General features: G+C 47.7%; 1 long non-coding RNA gene across 1 annotated transcript; it reads left to right on the forward strand.

Annotated features, from left to right (window-relative positions):
* Window positions 1-1,220: 1,220 nt before the first annotated feature.
* LOC122199894 lies at window positions 1,221-7,249 on the forward strand. Its single transcript, XR_006193646.1, has 3 exons — window positions 1,221-1,553; window positions 3,757-3,881; window positions 6,937-7,249. It is a non-coding gene; the product is annotated as an uncharacterized LOC122199894 (long non-coding RNA).
* The last annotated feature ends 3,833 nt before the right edge of the window (window positions 7,250-11,082 follow it).

Here is an 11,082-nt window from a genome sequence, read left to right on the forward strand (position 1 = left end):
CTTATGGATATATATTTTTTTCATTCCAAGTAATGCTTAAGTACTCTTGCATATACTTTCTGGTGCACACAGGGCCACTAAACCTGTAGGATATATATATATATATATATATATATATATATATATATATATATTTAATGTTTTTATTTATTTTTGAGACACAGAGAGACAGCATGAGCGGGGGAGGGGCAGAGAGAGGGAGACAAAGAATCTGAAGCAGGCCCGACTCTGGGCTGTCAGCACAGAGCCCGACGCGGGGCTTGAACTCTAGAACTGTGGGGACGCTTAACCGACTGAGCCACCCAGGCGCCTACTGTAGGACATATTTCTAGAATTGCTGAAGCAAAGGCTATGTGCATTTAATCTGGAAGGCATTGCCTAATTTCCCTCCACGAAGTGGCACCAATGTACAGCAAACAGGAATGTCTGTGCGTGTCCTTAAAGGACGGTCCAGCCTACACCACAACAACGTCATCTCCAGCGAATCTTAACAACGCTCCCAGAGGAGAAAAAGCACGCGTTATGATTACCACGTTTTGGAAATAGGAAACTGAGGCCCAGAGAAGTAACTGAGTGATAGGGCCTGAAATCGATCCTAAGTTTCTAGATCTCAGCCCGGAGGCCGAACTCGGAGGGACAGGGCGGCGTCCAGCTCGCACCGCTTTTTCACCAGTTCTGCTCAAGGCCGTAGCTCGCAAATCCCACGTCGACTCCCACCCGCAGCGGGAGCCTCTCGGGCGCCGGGCCGGTCGCCCAGCCCAGACGCGAGCCCTTGCCCGAAGCTCGCCTCCCTCGGACAGCAGGTGCCTCCCAGCAACCCCCTTCCCAGAGTTCTCCCTGCACCCGGCCCCGGTCGGCCCCGGGGCCAGGGAGGCCCCTCGTCAGGACTACATTTCAAACGGCACAACTGAACGCGGCGAAGAGAGCGCGTCCCGGCCTCTTCCCCCTACACCCTAGACACCTCAGAGCCGCGGCTGCCAGGAGTAACTACCTTTCAGGCCTCCGCGGCCTCTCCTACGCCGGCAGCGCTCGGCCTGGGGGTGAGGGGGGGGGGGGGGGGAAACGACCCCGGCGGCGCGGAACCCACCGCGATGCTCGGGCGCCATCTCGCGTCCGTTCCTTTGGCCGCCGGGTGGCAGCCCGGAAACTACGATTCCCACCGTGCCTAGCGCGTCCGCGCAGGCGCGGAGAGCCTCTCTCGTTTCCATGGGAACCTCGCCCTCTAGGGTCCCAGGTGCTTGACTTCTGCGGGGCGCGTGGCTGTTGTTCCCCCTCAGGTGCCCTCGCGCTAGGCTGGGTCTGCGGACAGCCGAGGGGGCAGAATAGGGGGCTTGAGGGGAGGAGGCCAGGCGGCTCTGCCTCCCGGGACCAGCGCTGCCAAATTCTCGGCGTCCGGCGGTCCGCGCGCTTCCTGGGCCTGGGAGTTTGAGGCGGAGGGGCCCGGGGAGGCCCGGGTTGGCGAGGCCAGCGTCCGTCCGGCTCTGACCCGCGCAGCCCGCCTCGCTCCGCGCCAGCGCCCTGTCCCCGGCCGAAAGCCTGCGCGCCGCAGACAGGTACTACCGGGGCGCGGGTCGGGCGCGGCAGCCCGCGGGATGGGTGGCGCCCCAGGTGAGCGTGGAGGGGCGCCGGCCGGGCAAGGCACGGAGCGCCCCCGGGGTTGAGTCCCTTGGGTCCGGGACCCGGGGCTCACCAAACGTGGCTTCAGTTCCTCCTCCGTCAAGTGGGGCTTGGGCTGGAATTCTAGGGCACCTTGCGATCCCGTTGCAGAGCAGCCTCTGGCTCCGTGCCACGCGGGGGTGGGGGTGGGGGGACAAGTCCCTTTATCTCTCTGAGACCGTTTTCCTCTATGGCAAAGTGACGAGGTTGAAGCAGATGATCTTTATGGTCTCTTCTAGAGAATATGGGATCATTACCCCCACAGTGCGCCCCGCGTGCGAGACACGGGGAGCTGGATGGTTTTGAGCGACAGTCTCAGCTCAGGATCTGGAGGCAGAGAAACTTGGGTGTGTGGTTTTGGACAAAGTTATCACATCTCTTGAGCCTCGGTTTCATCAGTTGCAAAACCAGGGGTAATCATACTGTCGCCTCAAGGGTTTGAAGGTTAAATGAGATAATGCACATAAGTTTTTAGCCCTAGGCCTGCACCTAGTGAGCGTTGTCCCAAGTCCCAGCCATCATTTCCCATACTTTGAAGAACATTCCGGGGCGCCTGGGTGGCTCAGTCGGTTGAGCGTCCGACTTCGGCTCAGGTCATGACCTCTTGGTCTGTGAGTTTGAGCCCCCCCCCCCCCCCCCCAATCAGGCTCTGTGCTGACAGCTCAGAGCCTGGAACCTGCTTCAGATTCCGTCTCCCTCTCTCTCTGCCCATCCCCCGCTCGTGCTCTGTCTCTCTCAAAAATAAACATTACCAAAAAAAGCAAGATGTGAGCACTTACATGCTATGATGCAGAAACCGCAGAATACTGAATTATAATATTTATATACCATTTACATAAGACCAGATGGATACACGCACAATTACAAGGAATACGTAAGAATCGTATACTACTCGCATTGAGTTCTAACTTTGTATTCATTGGGAAAAATCCCAACAAGCAATTTTAAGTTAGTGGTAAAATGTATTATTTACTATGCACCCCAAACACGTAACACAAGAGGAACGTGACACATCATGAGAGAGATACAGGTGTCTGCTGAGGACATTCAGAGGCCGGAGACACCACTGCTAAGTGGCTGTGTCCTGAGAGCAGCAAGGAGCAGACGGCATTTCAGCGGGGCCTTGAGGGATGTAGACAACGTGGATGTGCCAGGGAGTGGGGAAAAGACACTGTGGGCACTCCCCACCCCCAGCAGCCCCGAGAATGGGGGAGAAACGTCTGGAGCCCCATCTAGATGTGAACTCTTAGAGAGCAGGGACTGGATTTTGGTCAGTGTTTTACTGCCAGCACAGCACACACGTGTAGGAAATATTAGTGGAGGAACCGGGGCTCTGAGTCTTGGCGAGACAAGGTCTTATCCTGAGACCCTTGTGCTAAGCCTACACGCTGTCTTACAGACACCCCGGGAAGGGAAGAGCGTGGTCGGCAGGCGTTTGGGGGGCCATATCATTGGCATGTCTAGTGCAGTGACTAGGAGTCAAGTGAATAGGGTCTGGTGGATGGGTCGGAGGGTTTGTGAGCCTCCTTCCCCGGAAGTGAGCTGAACTGCCACAGCGCAGGATTATGAAGCAGTCTCGAGGGCCGGTGATGGATACTTTGGTCTCGTGGCATTTGTGGCTGTTCTTGGCTCTCCTCTGTCTGCGGCCCACTCCTCCCCAGAGGAATGTCTCTCCCGTCTGTGACCCACCTGGGAGCGGAAACTGTGTCCCCCATGCCAACAGATTGCCAAGGCCTGTAGCCCCCGCAGAGGAAGGAAGTTGGCTTCGGTGGCGCCATCTTCAGGCTGACTTCAGGGCCGTGCCCTTGTAGCCCTGAAGGGGACCACCTAGAACAGCTGTCCAAAGACCCGGGAAAGGGAGAACCACCTCAGCACTTGGGACAGAGGTGTCGCCTGAGGACGGCAAAGCAGAGAATATTGAGAGGAGAGTGGCTTGAGGACAGGGCAGACCCTCCCAGGTCCTGTTTAGGCTCCCCTCTGGGGTCCTTCTGTTGCTCACAAAGGGTGAAATCATCCTCGGATTGAAGAAACTGGGGGAGGGTTAAGTGGGTTCAACCAAAGAAGGGATGGGGCACGACTGATGGACTGTTTTGTCCCTAGATGGGGGATGGCGCCGGACTCTTCTGGAGGGACCCAGAACCGGCTGTTCTTTCATCTTCCCGGCAGCCCGCACGTCCACTCTGGAGTCCTGCTCGTCCAGTTTGCTCCCACTCCACTGGCTGCGGGTAAGTGCCCACTGGGCATCGGGATTCCCGAGTAGCCAAGTCCCACGCGAAGCTTTGGCAACTCAGGGCCTGGCGTCTGAGAGGAGGTCACCACAGCCGAGTGCCTGCCCCGGAGGCCTACGTCAGCCTGCTTCAGGGGCGTGCCGGTCCTTTACAATTCACAACGGCCAGAAGGTCTTACATCATGACCTTGACTTTTCCACCTGAGAGATCTGAGTTTTGGGGTTATAGGCCAAAGAGCCAGACGGTGGCATTGAGACCGGCGATCTTTCCGCTCCCTCGGCTGTCACCGAAGGGGTGCCATCTGCCTACCGGCAGGGCCGTAGTCGTAGGCTGACCTGAAAGCAGACCCGTACGCCCCTTCCTTCTCATTTCAGTCAGAATTTCCTACCCCTTTGCCTCAGTTTTCCAGTCTGGCCCAGCTGTTCTCAGACACATTTGGCCAGAGTCTCACTCTCGTACCCGCACTAGACTCTGACTTGTTCCCATGGCGACATGTCGCATCAGGGAGCCGCTGCCCCTTCTCCTACTCTGCAGCTGCCTGGACCGCTGGCACACCAGAGGGGATTCTGGGTCTGGGTTGGAGAACCGAGAATACAAAGCTGTCCTCCCACTGGGTGGGGAGGCGAGTTGGCGAAGTTTGCCCGGTGAGCTTCCCTGGCCTGGGTACAGATGCCACACTCCACCCCACTGGCGCGACCCGCAGAAGCCCGGCGAGCCTCGGGGGTGAAGATGGAGAGGGAGGTGTGGCAGAAAGGGGCGGGTGGAAGAAGACCCGGATAAAAGCAAGGGCCACATGCTGGCCTCGCTCAAGTCAGACATAATCGTGGGGGAGAGCGACAGATTGGGTGAAGGAGGGTGCCCCTAAAGGCCGGGGAGACAGAGCTCATTATACGTAGCCCCCCCATAAGTTATGTGGCCCGGGAAGGCTTGGAACTGGGCGGAAGTGTCCAGAACAGCAGCTGCCTGTCTATCCCAGCAGTACACACGGCTGTGCAGCTCGTTTCTTCATTTGGTGGGCTTCCTCCACGGCCTGCGGCATTAACTACATTCATTATGTCGTGCAACCCTCCTCACTAGCCATTTCCAGAACTTTTTCATTAAACATCCCATCCACCCTGGCAATCTCTATTCTGCTTTCTATCTCCATGCATTTGCTCATCCACCTCATGCAAGTGGAATCAGTCAATAGTCATTTTATGTGTGGCTTATGACCCTTAGCCTAATATCTTCAAGATTCATCTATTTTTCTAGCATGGGTCAGAATGTCATTCCTTTTTAAGGCCGAATAACATCCTGCTGCATGGATAGACGACATTTTGCTTAGGCTTTCACCTGTTGATGGACATAGGGGTTGTTCCCATCTTCTGGCCACTCTGGATGATGCCGTGAACACGGCTGCACAAACATCTGTTTGAGTCCCTGCTTTGATTCTTTAGCGCGTACCTAGAAGTAGGGTTGCTAGATCATATGGTGAAGTCTGTGTTCAGCTTCCTGAGGAGTCGCCAAACTGTTTTCACAGCGGCCAAGAAATTTCACGATGATGCAGTATTATTATCTAGATTGCCTACCATAATTATATTTCCCCAAATAGCGTGAAATTTTCCATTACAGCTTAAAAAAAAAAAAAAGTTTCAAGATCCAATCAGGGATCACAGTCTGCGTTTAGTTGTCATGTCTCTTGATTCTTCTTTGATCTAGAATAGTGTTCCTTCCTATTTGTTTTTCATGACACTGCCATTTTTGCAGAATCCAGCCCAGTTGTCTTATAGAATATCCTCCAATTTGAATTTGCCTGAATGTTTCCTTGCAGTTAGAGTCAGATTAAACCTTTCTGCAAGAATACTGTATGAGCAGTAAGTTCTCTCTGTTTCATTACTTCAACCATTTAATGTTGCCCGATCTCATTATTGCTGATGTTGAATTTGGTTGCTGGTTAAGATGTCATCTGCTAGATCTTTCCATTGCCCAGGAACCCTTTCCCTTTGTAGTCATGAGCTGTGTGGTAAGTTGAAGTTGTGTGAATATCCTGTCCCCAACAATCTGTCAATCATTGGTTTTAGTATCAAGGAATGATCTTGGCCTAAATTATTATTTCATTGTGTGTTTTTAAATTATATCATTCCATCTACATTTGTTATATGTTTTGTATAATCTCTTATTCTGAGGCACCTGGGCGGCTCAGTCAGTTAAGCACCCAGCTCTTGATTTCAGCTCTGGTCATGATCTAATGATTCATGAGATCAAGCCACACGTTGAGATCTGCACTGACCGTGTGGAATTTGCTTGGGATTCTCTCTCTCTTCCTCTCTCTCTCTCTCTCTCTCTCTCTCTGCACTGTCCTTCTCAAAATGAATAAATAAACTTAAAGAAAAAAAAAGAAAAAAAGTCAGCGGAAACATAATCATGAGATGATACCAATGTTGAAATTAGCGTACAAGGACTGCAAAGTACTTACTATAAATATGACTAAGGACTTGAAGGAAAATATAGTGGTCTTAATTGGGAGTCTTAACAGAGTAATTAAAACTGTAAAGAATTGGGGCCCCTGCGTGGCTCAGTGGGTTAAGCGTCCAAGTTTGGCTCAGGTCATGATCTCGCAGTCCTTGAGTTCAAGCCCCGCGTCAGGCTCTGTGCTGACATGACAGCTCAGAGCCTGCTTCTTCAGAGATGTCTCCTTCTCTCTCTGATTCTCTCTCTCTCTCTCTCTCAAAATAAATAAACATTAAAAAAATACAACTGTAAAGAACCGAATAGATTGAAAATCCATTGGAGTGGCTTACCAAAAGATTGAAGAAGGCTTGGAAGAAGAATAGGCTGTGAGTTTAAGGACAAGTCTGGAGAAATGATCTCATCTGAAAATCAGAAACAAAAGGACCGAATAGAAATTAACAATGCCCAAGCGATCTATAGGACCATCTCAAGCAGTCTAACGTATGTGTCTGGAGTTCCAGAAAGAGAGGAGAGAGAGGATGGGACAGAAAAATATATGTATTTGAAGACATAATGGTAAGAAAAAAAAATGTGAAATTTGATGAGAGACATTCACTTACAGATTCAAGAAGCTTGGCAAGCCACAAACAGGATGAGCAAAGGAAAATCACACCTGGAGTAAGCATGTCATAGTCCAAGTGCTGAAAACCAGAGGTAAAGAAAACATTTTGAAAGCAGGTAGGTTCCATATCGGGGAACAGTGATGTGGAAGAGTGGAGGACAGAGACAGTGAGCTCACACTCTGAAGTGCTGACAAAGAAGACAATCTAGAATTCTGTAGCCAATGAAAATATCTTGCAGTAGGAGAGACAGGTAAAGACATTTTATGAAAAATGATAGAGGATGGGGCTCCCGGGTGGCTCGGTCAGTGAAGCAGCCGACTCCTGATTTGGGCTCAGGTCACGATCTCGTGGTTTGTGAGTTCAAAACCTGCACTGGGCTCTGTGCTGGCAGCGTGGAGCCTGCTTGGGAGTCTCTCTCCCTCTCTTTCTGCCCCTTCCCCACTCTCTCCCTCTCTCAAAATAAGTAAATAAATAAACATGTACATACATACACACATACATACAACTTCAAAAGGAAAAGAGCGACAGAGAAGAGACTTTGCTGCCGGCAGGCCTGCGCTCCGAGAAATGCTAAAGGGCGTTCTTCAGTCTGAAAGGAAATTTGGGAACTTGGACCCATAGGAAGGAATGAAGCACCACAGAAATGGTAAAAGGTGGGTAAATTTAAAAGCATTACTTTTTTGTTTTCTCAATTTCCACAAACGACCAGGATCTATTTACAGCAAAAGTAATATTATCATAAGATACAGTTTATGACCTATGGAGGGATAAAATATAATAGTAGAAATAATGGGAGAGCAAATAAACTTATATTGTTGTAAGGCTCTAATATCTGTGAAATGTGAAGTTCAAGTAGATTGTGATCAACTAGTGATGTGTACTATAATTTCTTTTTTTTTTATATTTATTTTTGAGAGAGAGAGCGAGTGAGTGAGCACAAGCTGGGGAGGGACAGAGAGAGAAGGAGACACAGAATCCAAAGCAGGCTCCAGGCTCTGAGCTGTCAGCACACAGCCCGACGCAGGGCTCAAACTCACGAACTGTGAGATCATGACCTGAGCCGAAGTCGGATGCTCAACCTACTGAGCCACCCAGGCGCCCCTACATACTATAATTTCTAAGGCAACCATTAAAAAATAATAAAAAGAGATCTAGCTAAAAAGCAAAAAAGGAAGTAAAATATAATATTAATGATAGTTAAATCCTGACTATTGAATTATAATATGTAAATATGGTATTAATTATATTCAGTTCCTCAGAAAAAGGCAGGAAGAGATGAACTGAGGAATTAAAGGACACATAGAAAAAAAGCAGCAAGGTGACAGACCTTGCTCTGTTTCTCCAAATTCATATGATGAAATCCTCACTTCCAGCACCTCAGAATGCGACTGTATTTGGAGCTAGAGCCCCTGCAGGGATACTAAGTTAAAATGAGGTCATTCGGCTGGACCCTAATCCAGTATGACTGGTGTCCTTACAAGAAGAGATTCGGGTACAGACACATACAGAAGGAAAAGAACGTGAAGACGCAGGGAGAAGTCAGCCGTCGACCAGACAAGGAGAGAGGCCTGGAACAGATCCTTCTCTCACAGCCCTCAGAAGGAACCAGTTCTGTCAACGCCTTGATCTCAGACTTCTAGCTTCCAAAACTGTGAGAAAAGAAATCTCTGTTGTTGAAGCCACCCAATCTGTGGTACTTTGTTACGGTGGCCCCAGCAGACTAAACCCAGACTAACACAGACTAAACCTAGACCTAAACCCAGCTGTATGAATAATTCCAGTAAATGTAAATATTCCAGTTAAAACACAGAGCTTGTCAAGACCCCACTATACAATAGGTAAAAGAGAGAGAATTTCTCTACAGACACCGAAAGTAAAAGGATGAAAACAGATACGCTAGGCACTTAGAAAGCACACGAAGCTGGTACAGCTACATTCGTATCAGGCCAGGTTAACGTCCAGACAAGGAGAATTAGAGATAAAGAGAGGCATTTCGTAATCCGAAAAGGACCCACTGAACAGGAAGCTGTAACCCTAAATGGATATGCACCTGATAGCAGAGCTACAAAAAAACTGAAGTAAAAACTGACAGAACTAAGGGGGAAAAAAGGCAAATGCGTAATCACAGAGATTGGAAAACTCTTCGTTGGTAATTGATAAGTGATTAACTAGACAAAAAAAGCAATAGGATATAGAAAGTCTGAGTGGGACGACCAACTTGGCGGAGCCGACATGGTATGTATCTGCGGGAACTCTATCCCATGATATTGCAGGACCGCAGTGTTTGGAGGCACGCAAATGTTTAAAAATTAAAGAATATATTTCTAGGGGTGCCTGGTTGGCTCAGTTGGTGGGACCTGCAACTCTTGTTCTCTGGGTCATGAGTTCAGGCCCCACCTTGTGTAGAGATTACTTAAAAATAAAATCTTAAAACAAAACATATATATATATATATACATATATATATATATATATGATTCATGAGTCAAGGAAGAAAACATAATGAAGGCAAAATATCTCAAACTGAACAAAACAAAAGCACAGCGTATCAGAATTTGTGTAGTGCAGCTGAGAGAAGTGCTTTAGAGGGAAATTGAGAACTTTAAATCCGAAAAAGAGAAAGCTTTAAAATCAGTATTCTATGATTCTACCCTAAGAAGCTGGAAGAAGTTTGGCGGGTTTTCCAAAAAGTTAAATATTTTTACCATACGACCCAGCAATTCTACTCCTAAATGTATACCCAAGAGAACTGAAAACATATATTTATACAAAAACCAGTACACAAATGTTTATAGATGCGTTAGTCCTATAGTCAAAAAGTCGAAACAAAGAGCAAAATAAAATAAGCAAAAAAACAAAACAAAACAAAAAAAAAACCAAGTTAAATCCCAAAAAATGAGTAATGAGAGCAGGAATTAGTGAAATGGAAATACATAAAGAACAGAGAAAGTTTGGGGCGCCTGGGTGGCGCAGTCGGTTAAGCGTCCGACTTCAGCCAGGTCACGATCTCGCGGTCCGTGAGTTCGAGCCCCGCGTCAGGCTCTGGGCTGATGGCTCGGAGCCTGGAGCCTGCTTCCGATTCTGTGTCTCCCTCTCTCTCTGCCCCTCCCCCGTTCATGCTCTGTCTCTCTCTGTCCCAAAAATAAAAAAAAAAAAAAAAAAAAAAAAAAAAAAAAAAAAAAAAAAGAACAGAGAAAGTTAGCAAAACCAAAAGTTGGTTCTTTGAAAAAAATCAGTGAAATTGATAAACCGCTAGCAAGATGGATTAAGAAAAAAAAGAGGGAAAATGCAAATTACCAATTATCAAGAACAAAAGGGTGAAACAGAGCAAAGGAGAGTAAGGAAACTTTCAGGCTGATCCAATATTCTAGATCTTAATTGGGTTGATGGTTACCCCAGTGTATACATTTACCAAAACTATATGCTTAAAATCTGTAGATAAATTATATTTCTTTTATTTATTTATTTATTTATTTATTTATTTATTTATTTATTTTTAATTTTTTAATATATGAAATTTACTGTCAAATTGGTTTCCATACAACACCCAGTGCTCATCCCAAAAGGTGCCCTCCTCAATACCCATCCCCCACCCTCCCCTCCCTCCCACCCCCCATCCACCCTCAGTTTGTTCTCAGTTTTTAACAGTCTCTTATGCTTTGGCTCTCTCCCACTCTAACCTCTTTTTTTTTTTTTTTTTCCTTCCCCTCCCCCATGGGTTTCTGTTACGTTTCTCAGGATCCACATAAGAGTGAAACCATATGGTATCTGTCTTTCTCTGTATGGCTTATTTCACTTAGCATCACACTCTCCAGTTCCATCCATGTTGCTACAAAAGGCCATAGATAAATTATATTTCAATAAAGTGAAAAAAATTTATGAATTCTAGGGGCGCCTGGCTGGCTCAGGAGGTAGAGGTCCCAATTCTTGATCTCGGAGTCATGATTTTAAGCCCCACATTGGGTGTAGAGCTTACTTAACAGCGACAACAACAACAACAAAATTCTGCATACTGTTATCTCCAGTTCAGATCTGACATTTCTGGATTTTTCCTCACCTTCCTTCAGTCCATATTTTTTATCTTCCTTTTTTCACAGTGTAATCTCTGATTTCCAACATCTATATATTTATTCATTTTTTTGTAT

Source organism: Panthera leo, chromosome D1 (assembly GCF_018350215.1).
Source record: "Panthera leo isolate Ple1 chromosome D1, P.leo_Ple1_pat1.1, whole genome shotgun sequence".
NCBI lineage: Eukaryota > Metazoa > Chordata > Mammalia > Carnivora > Felidae > Panthera > Panthera leo.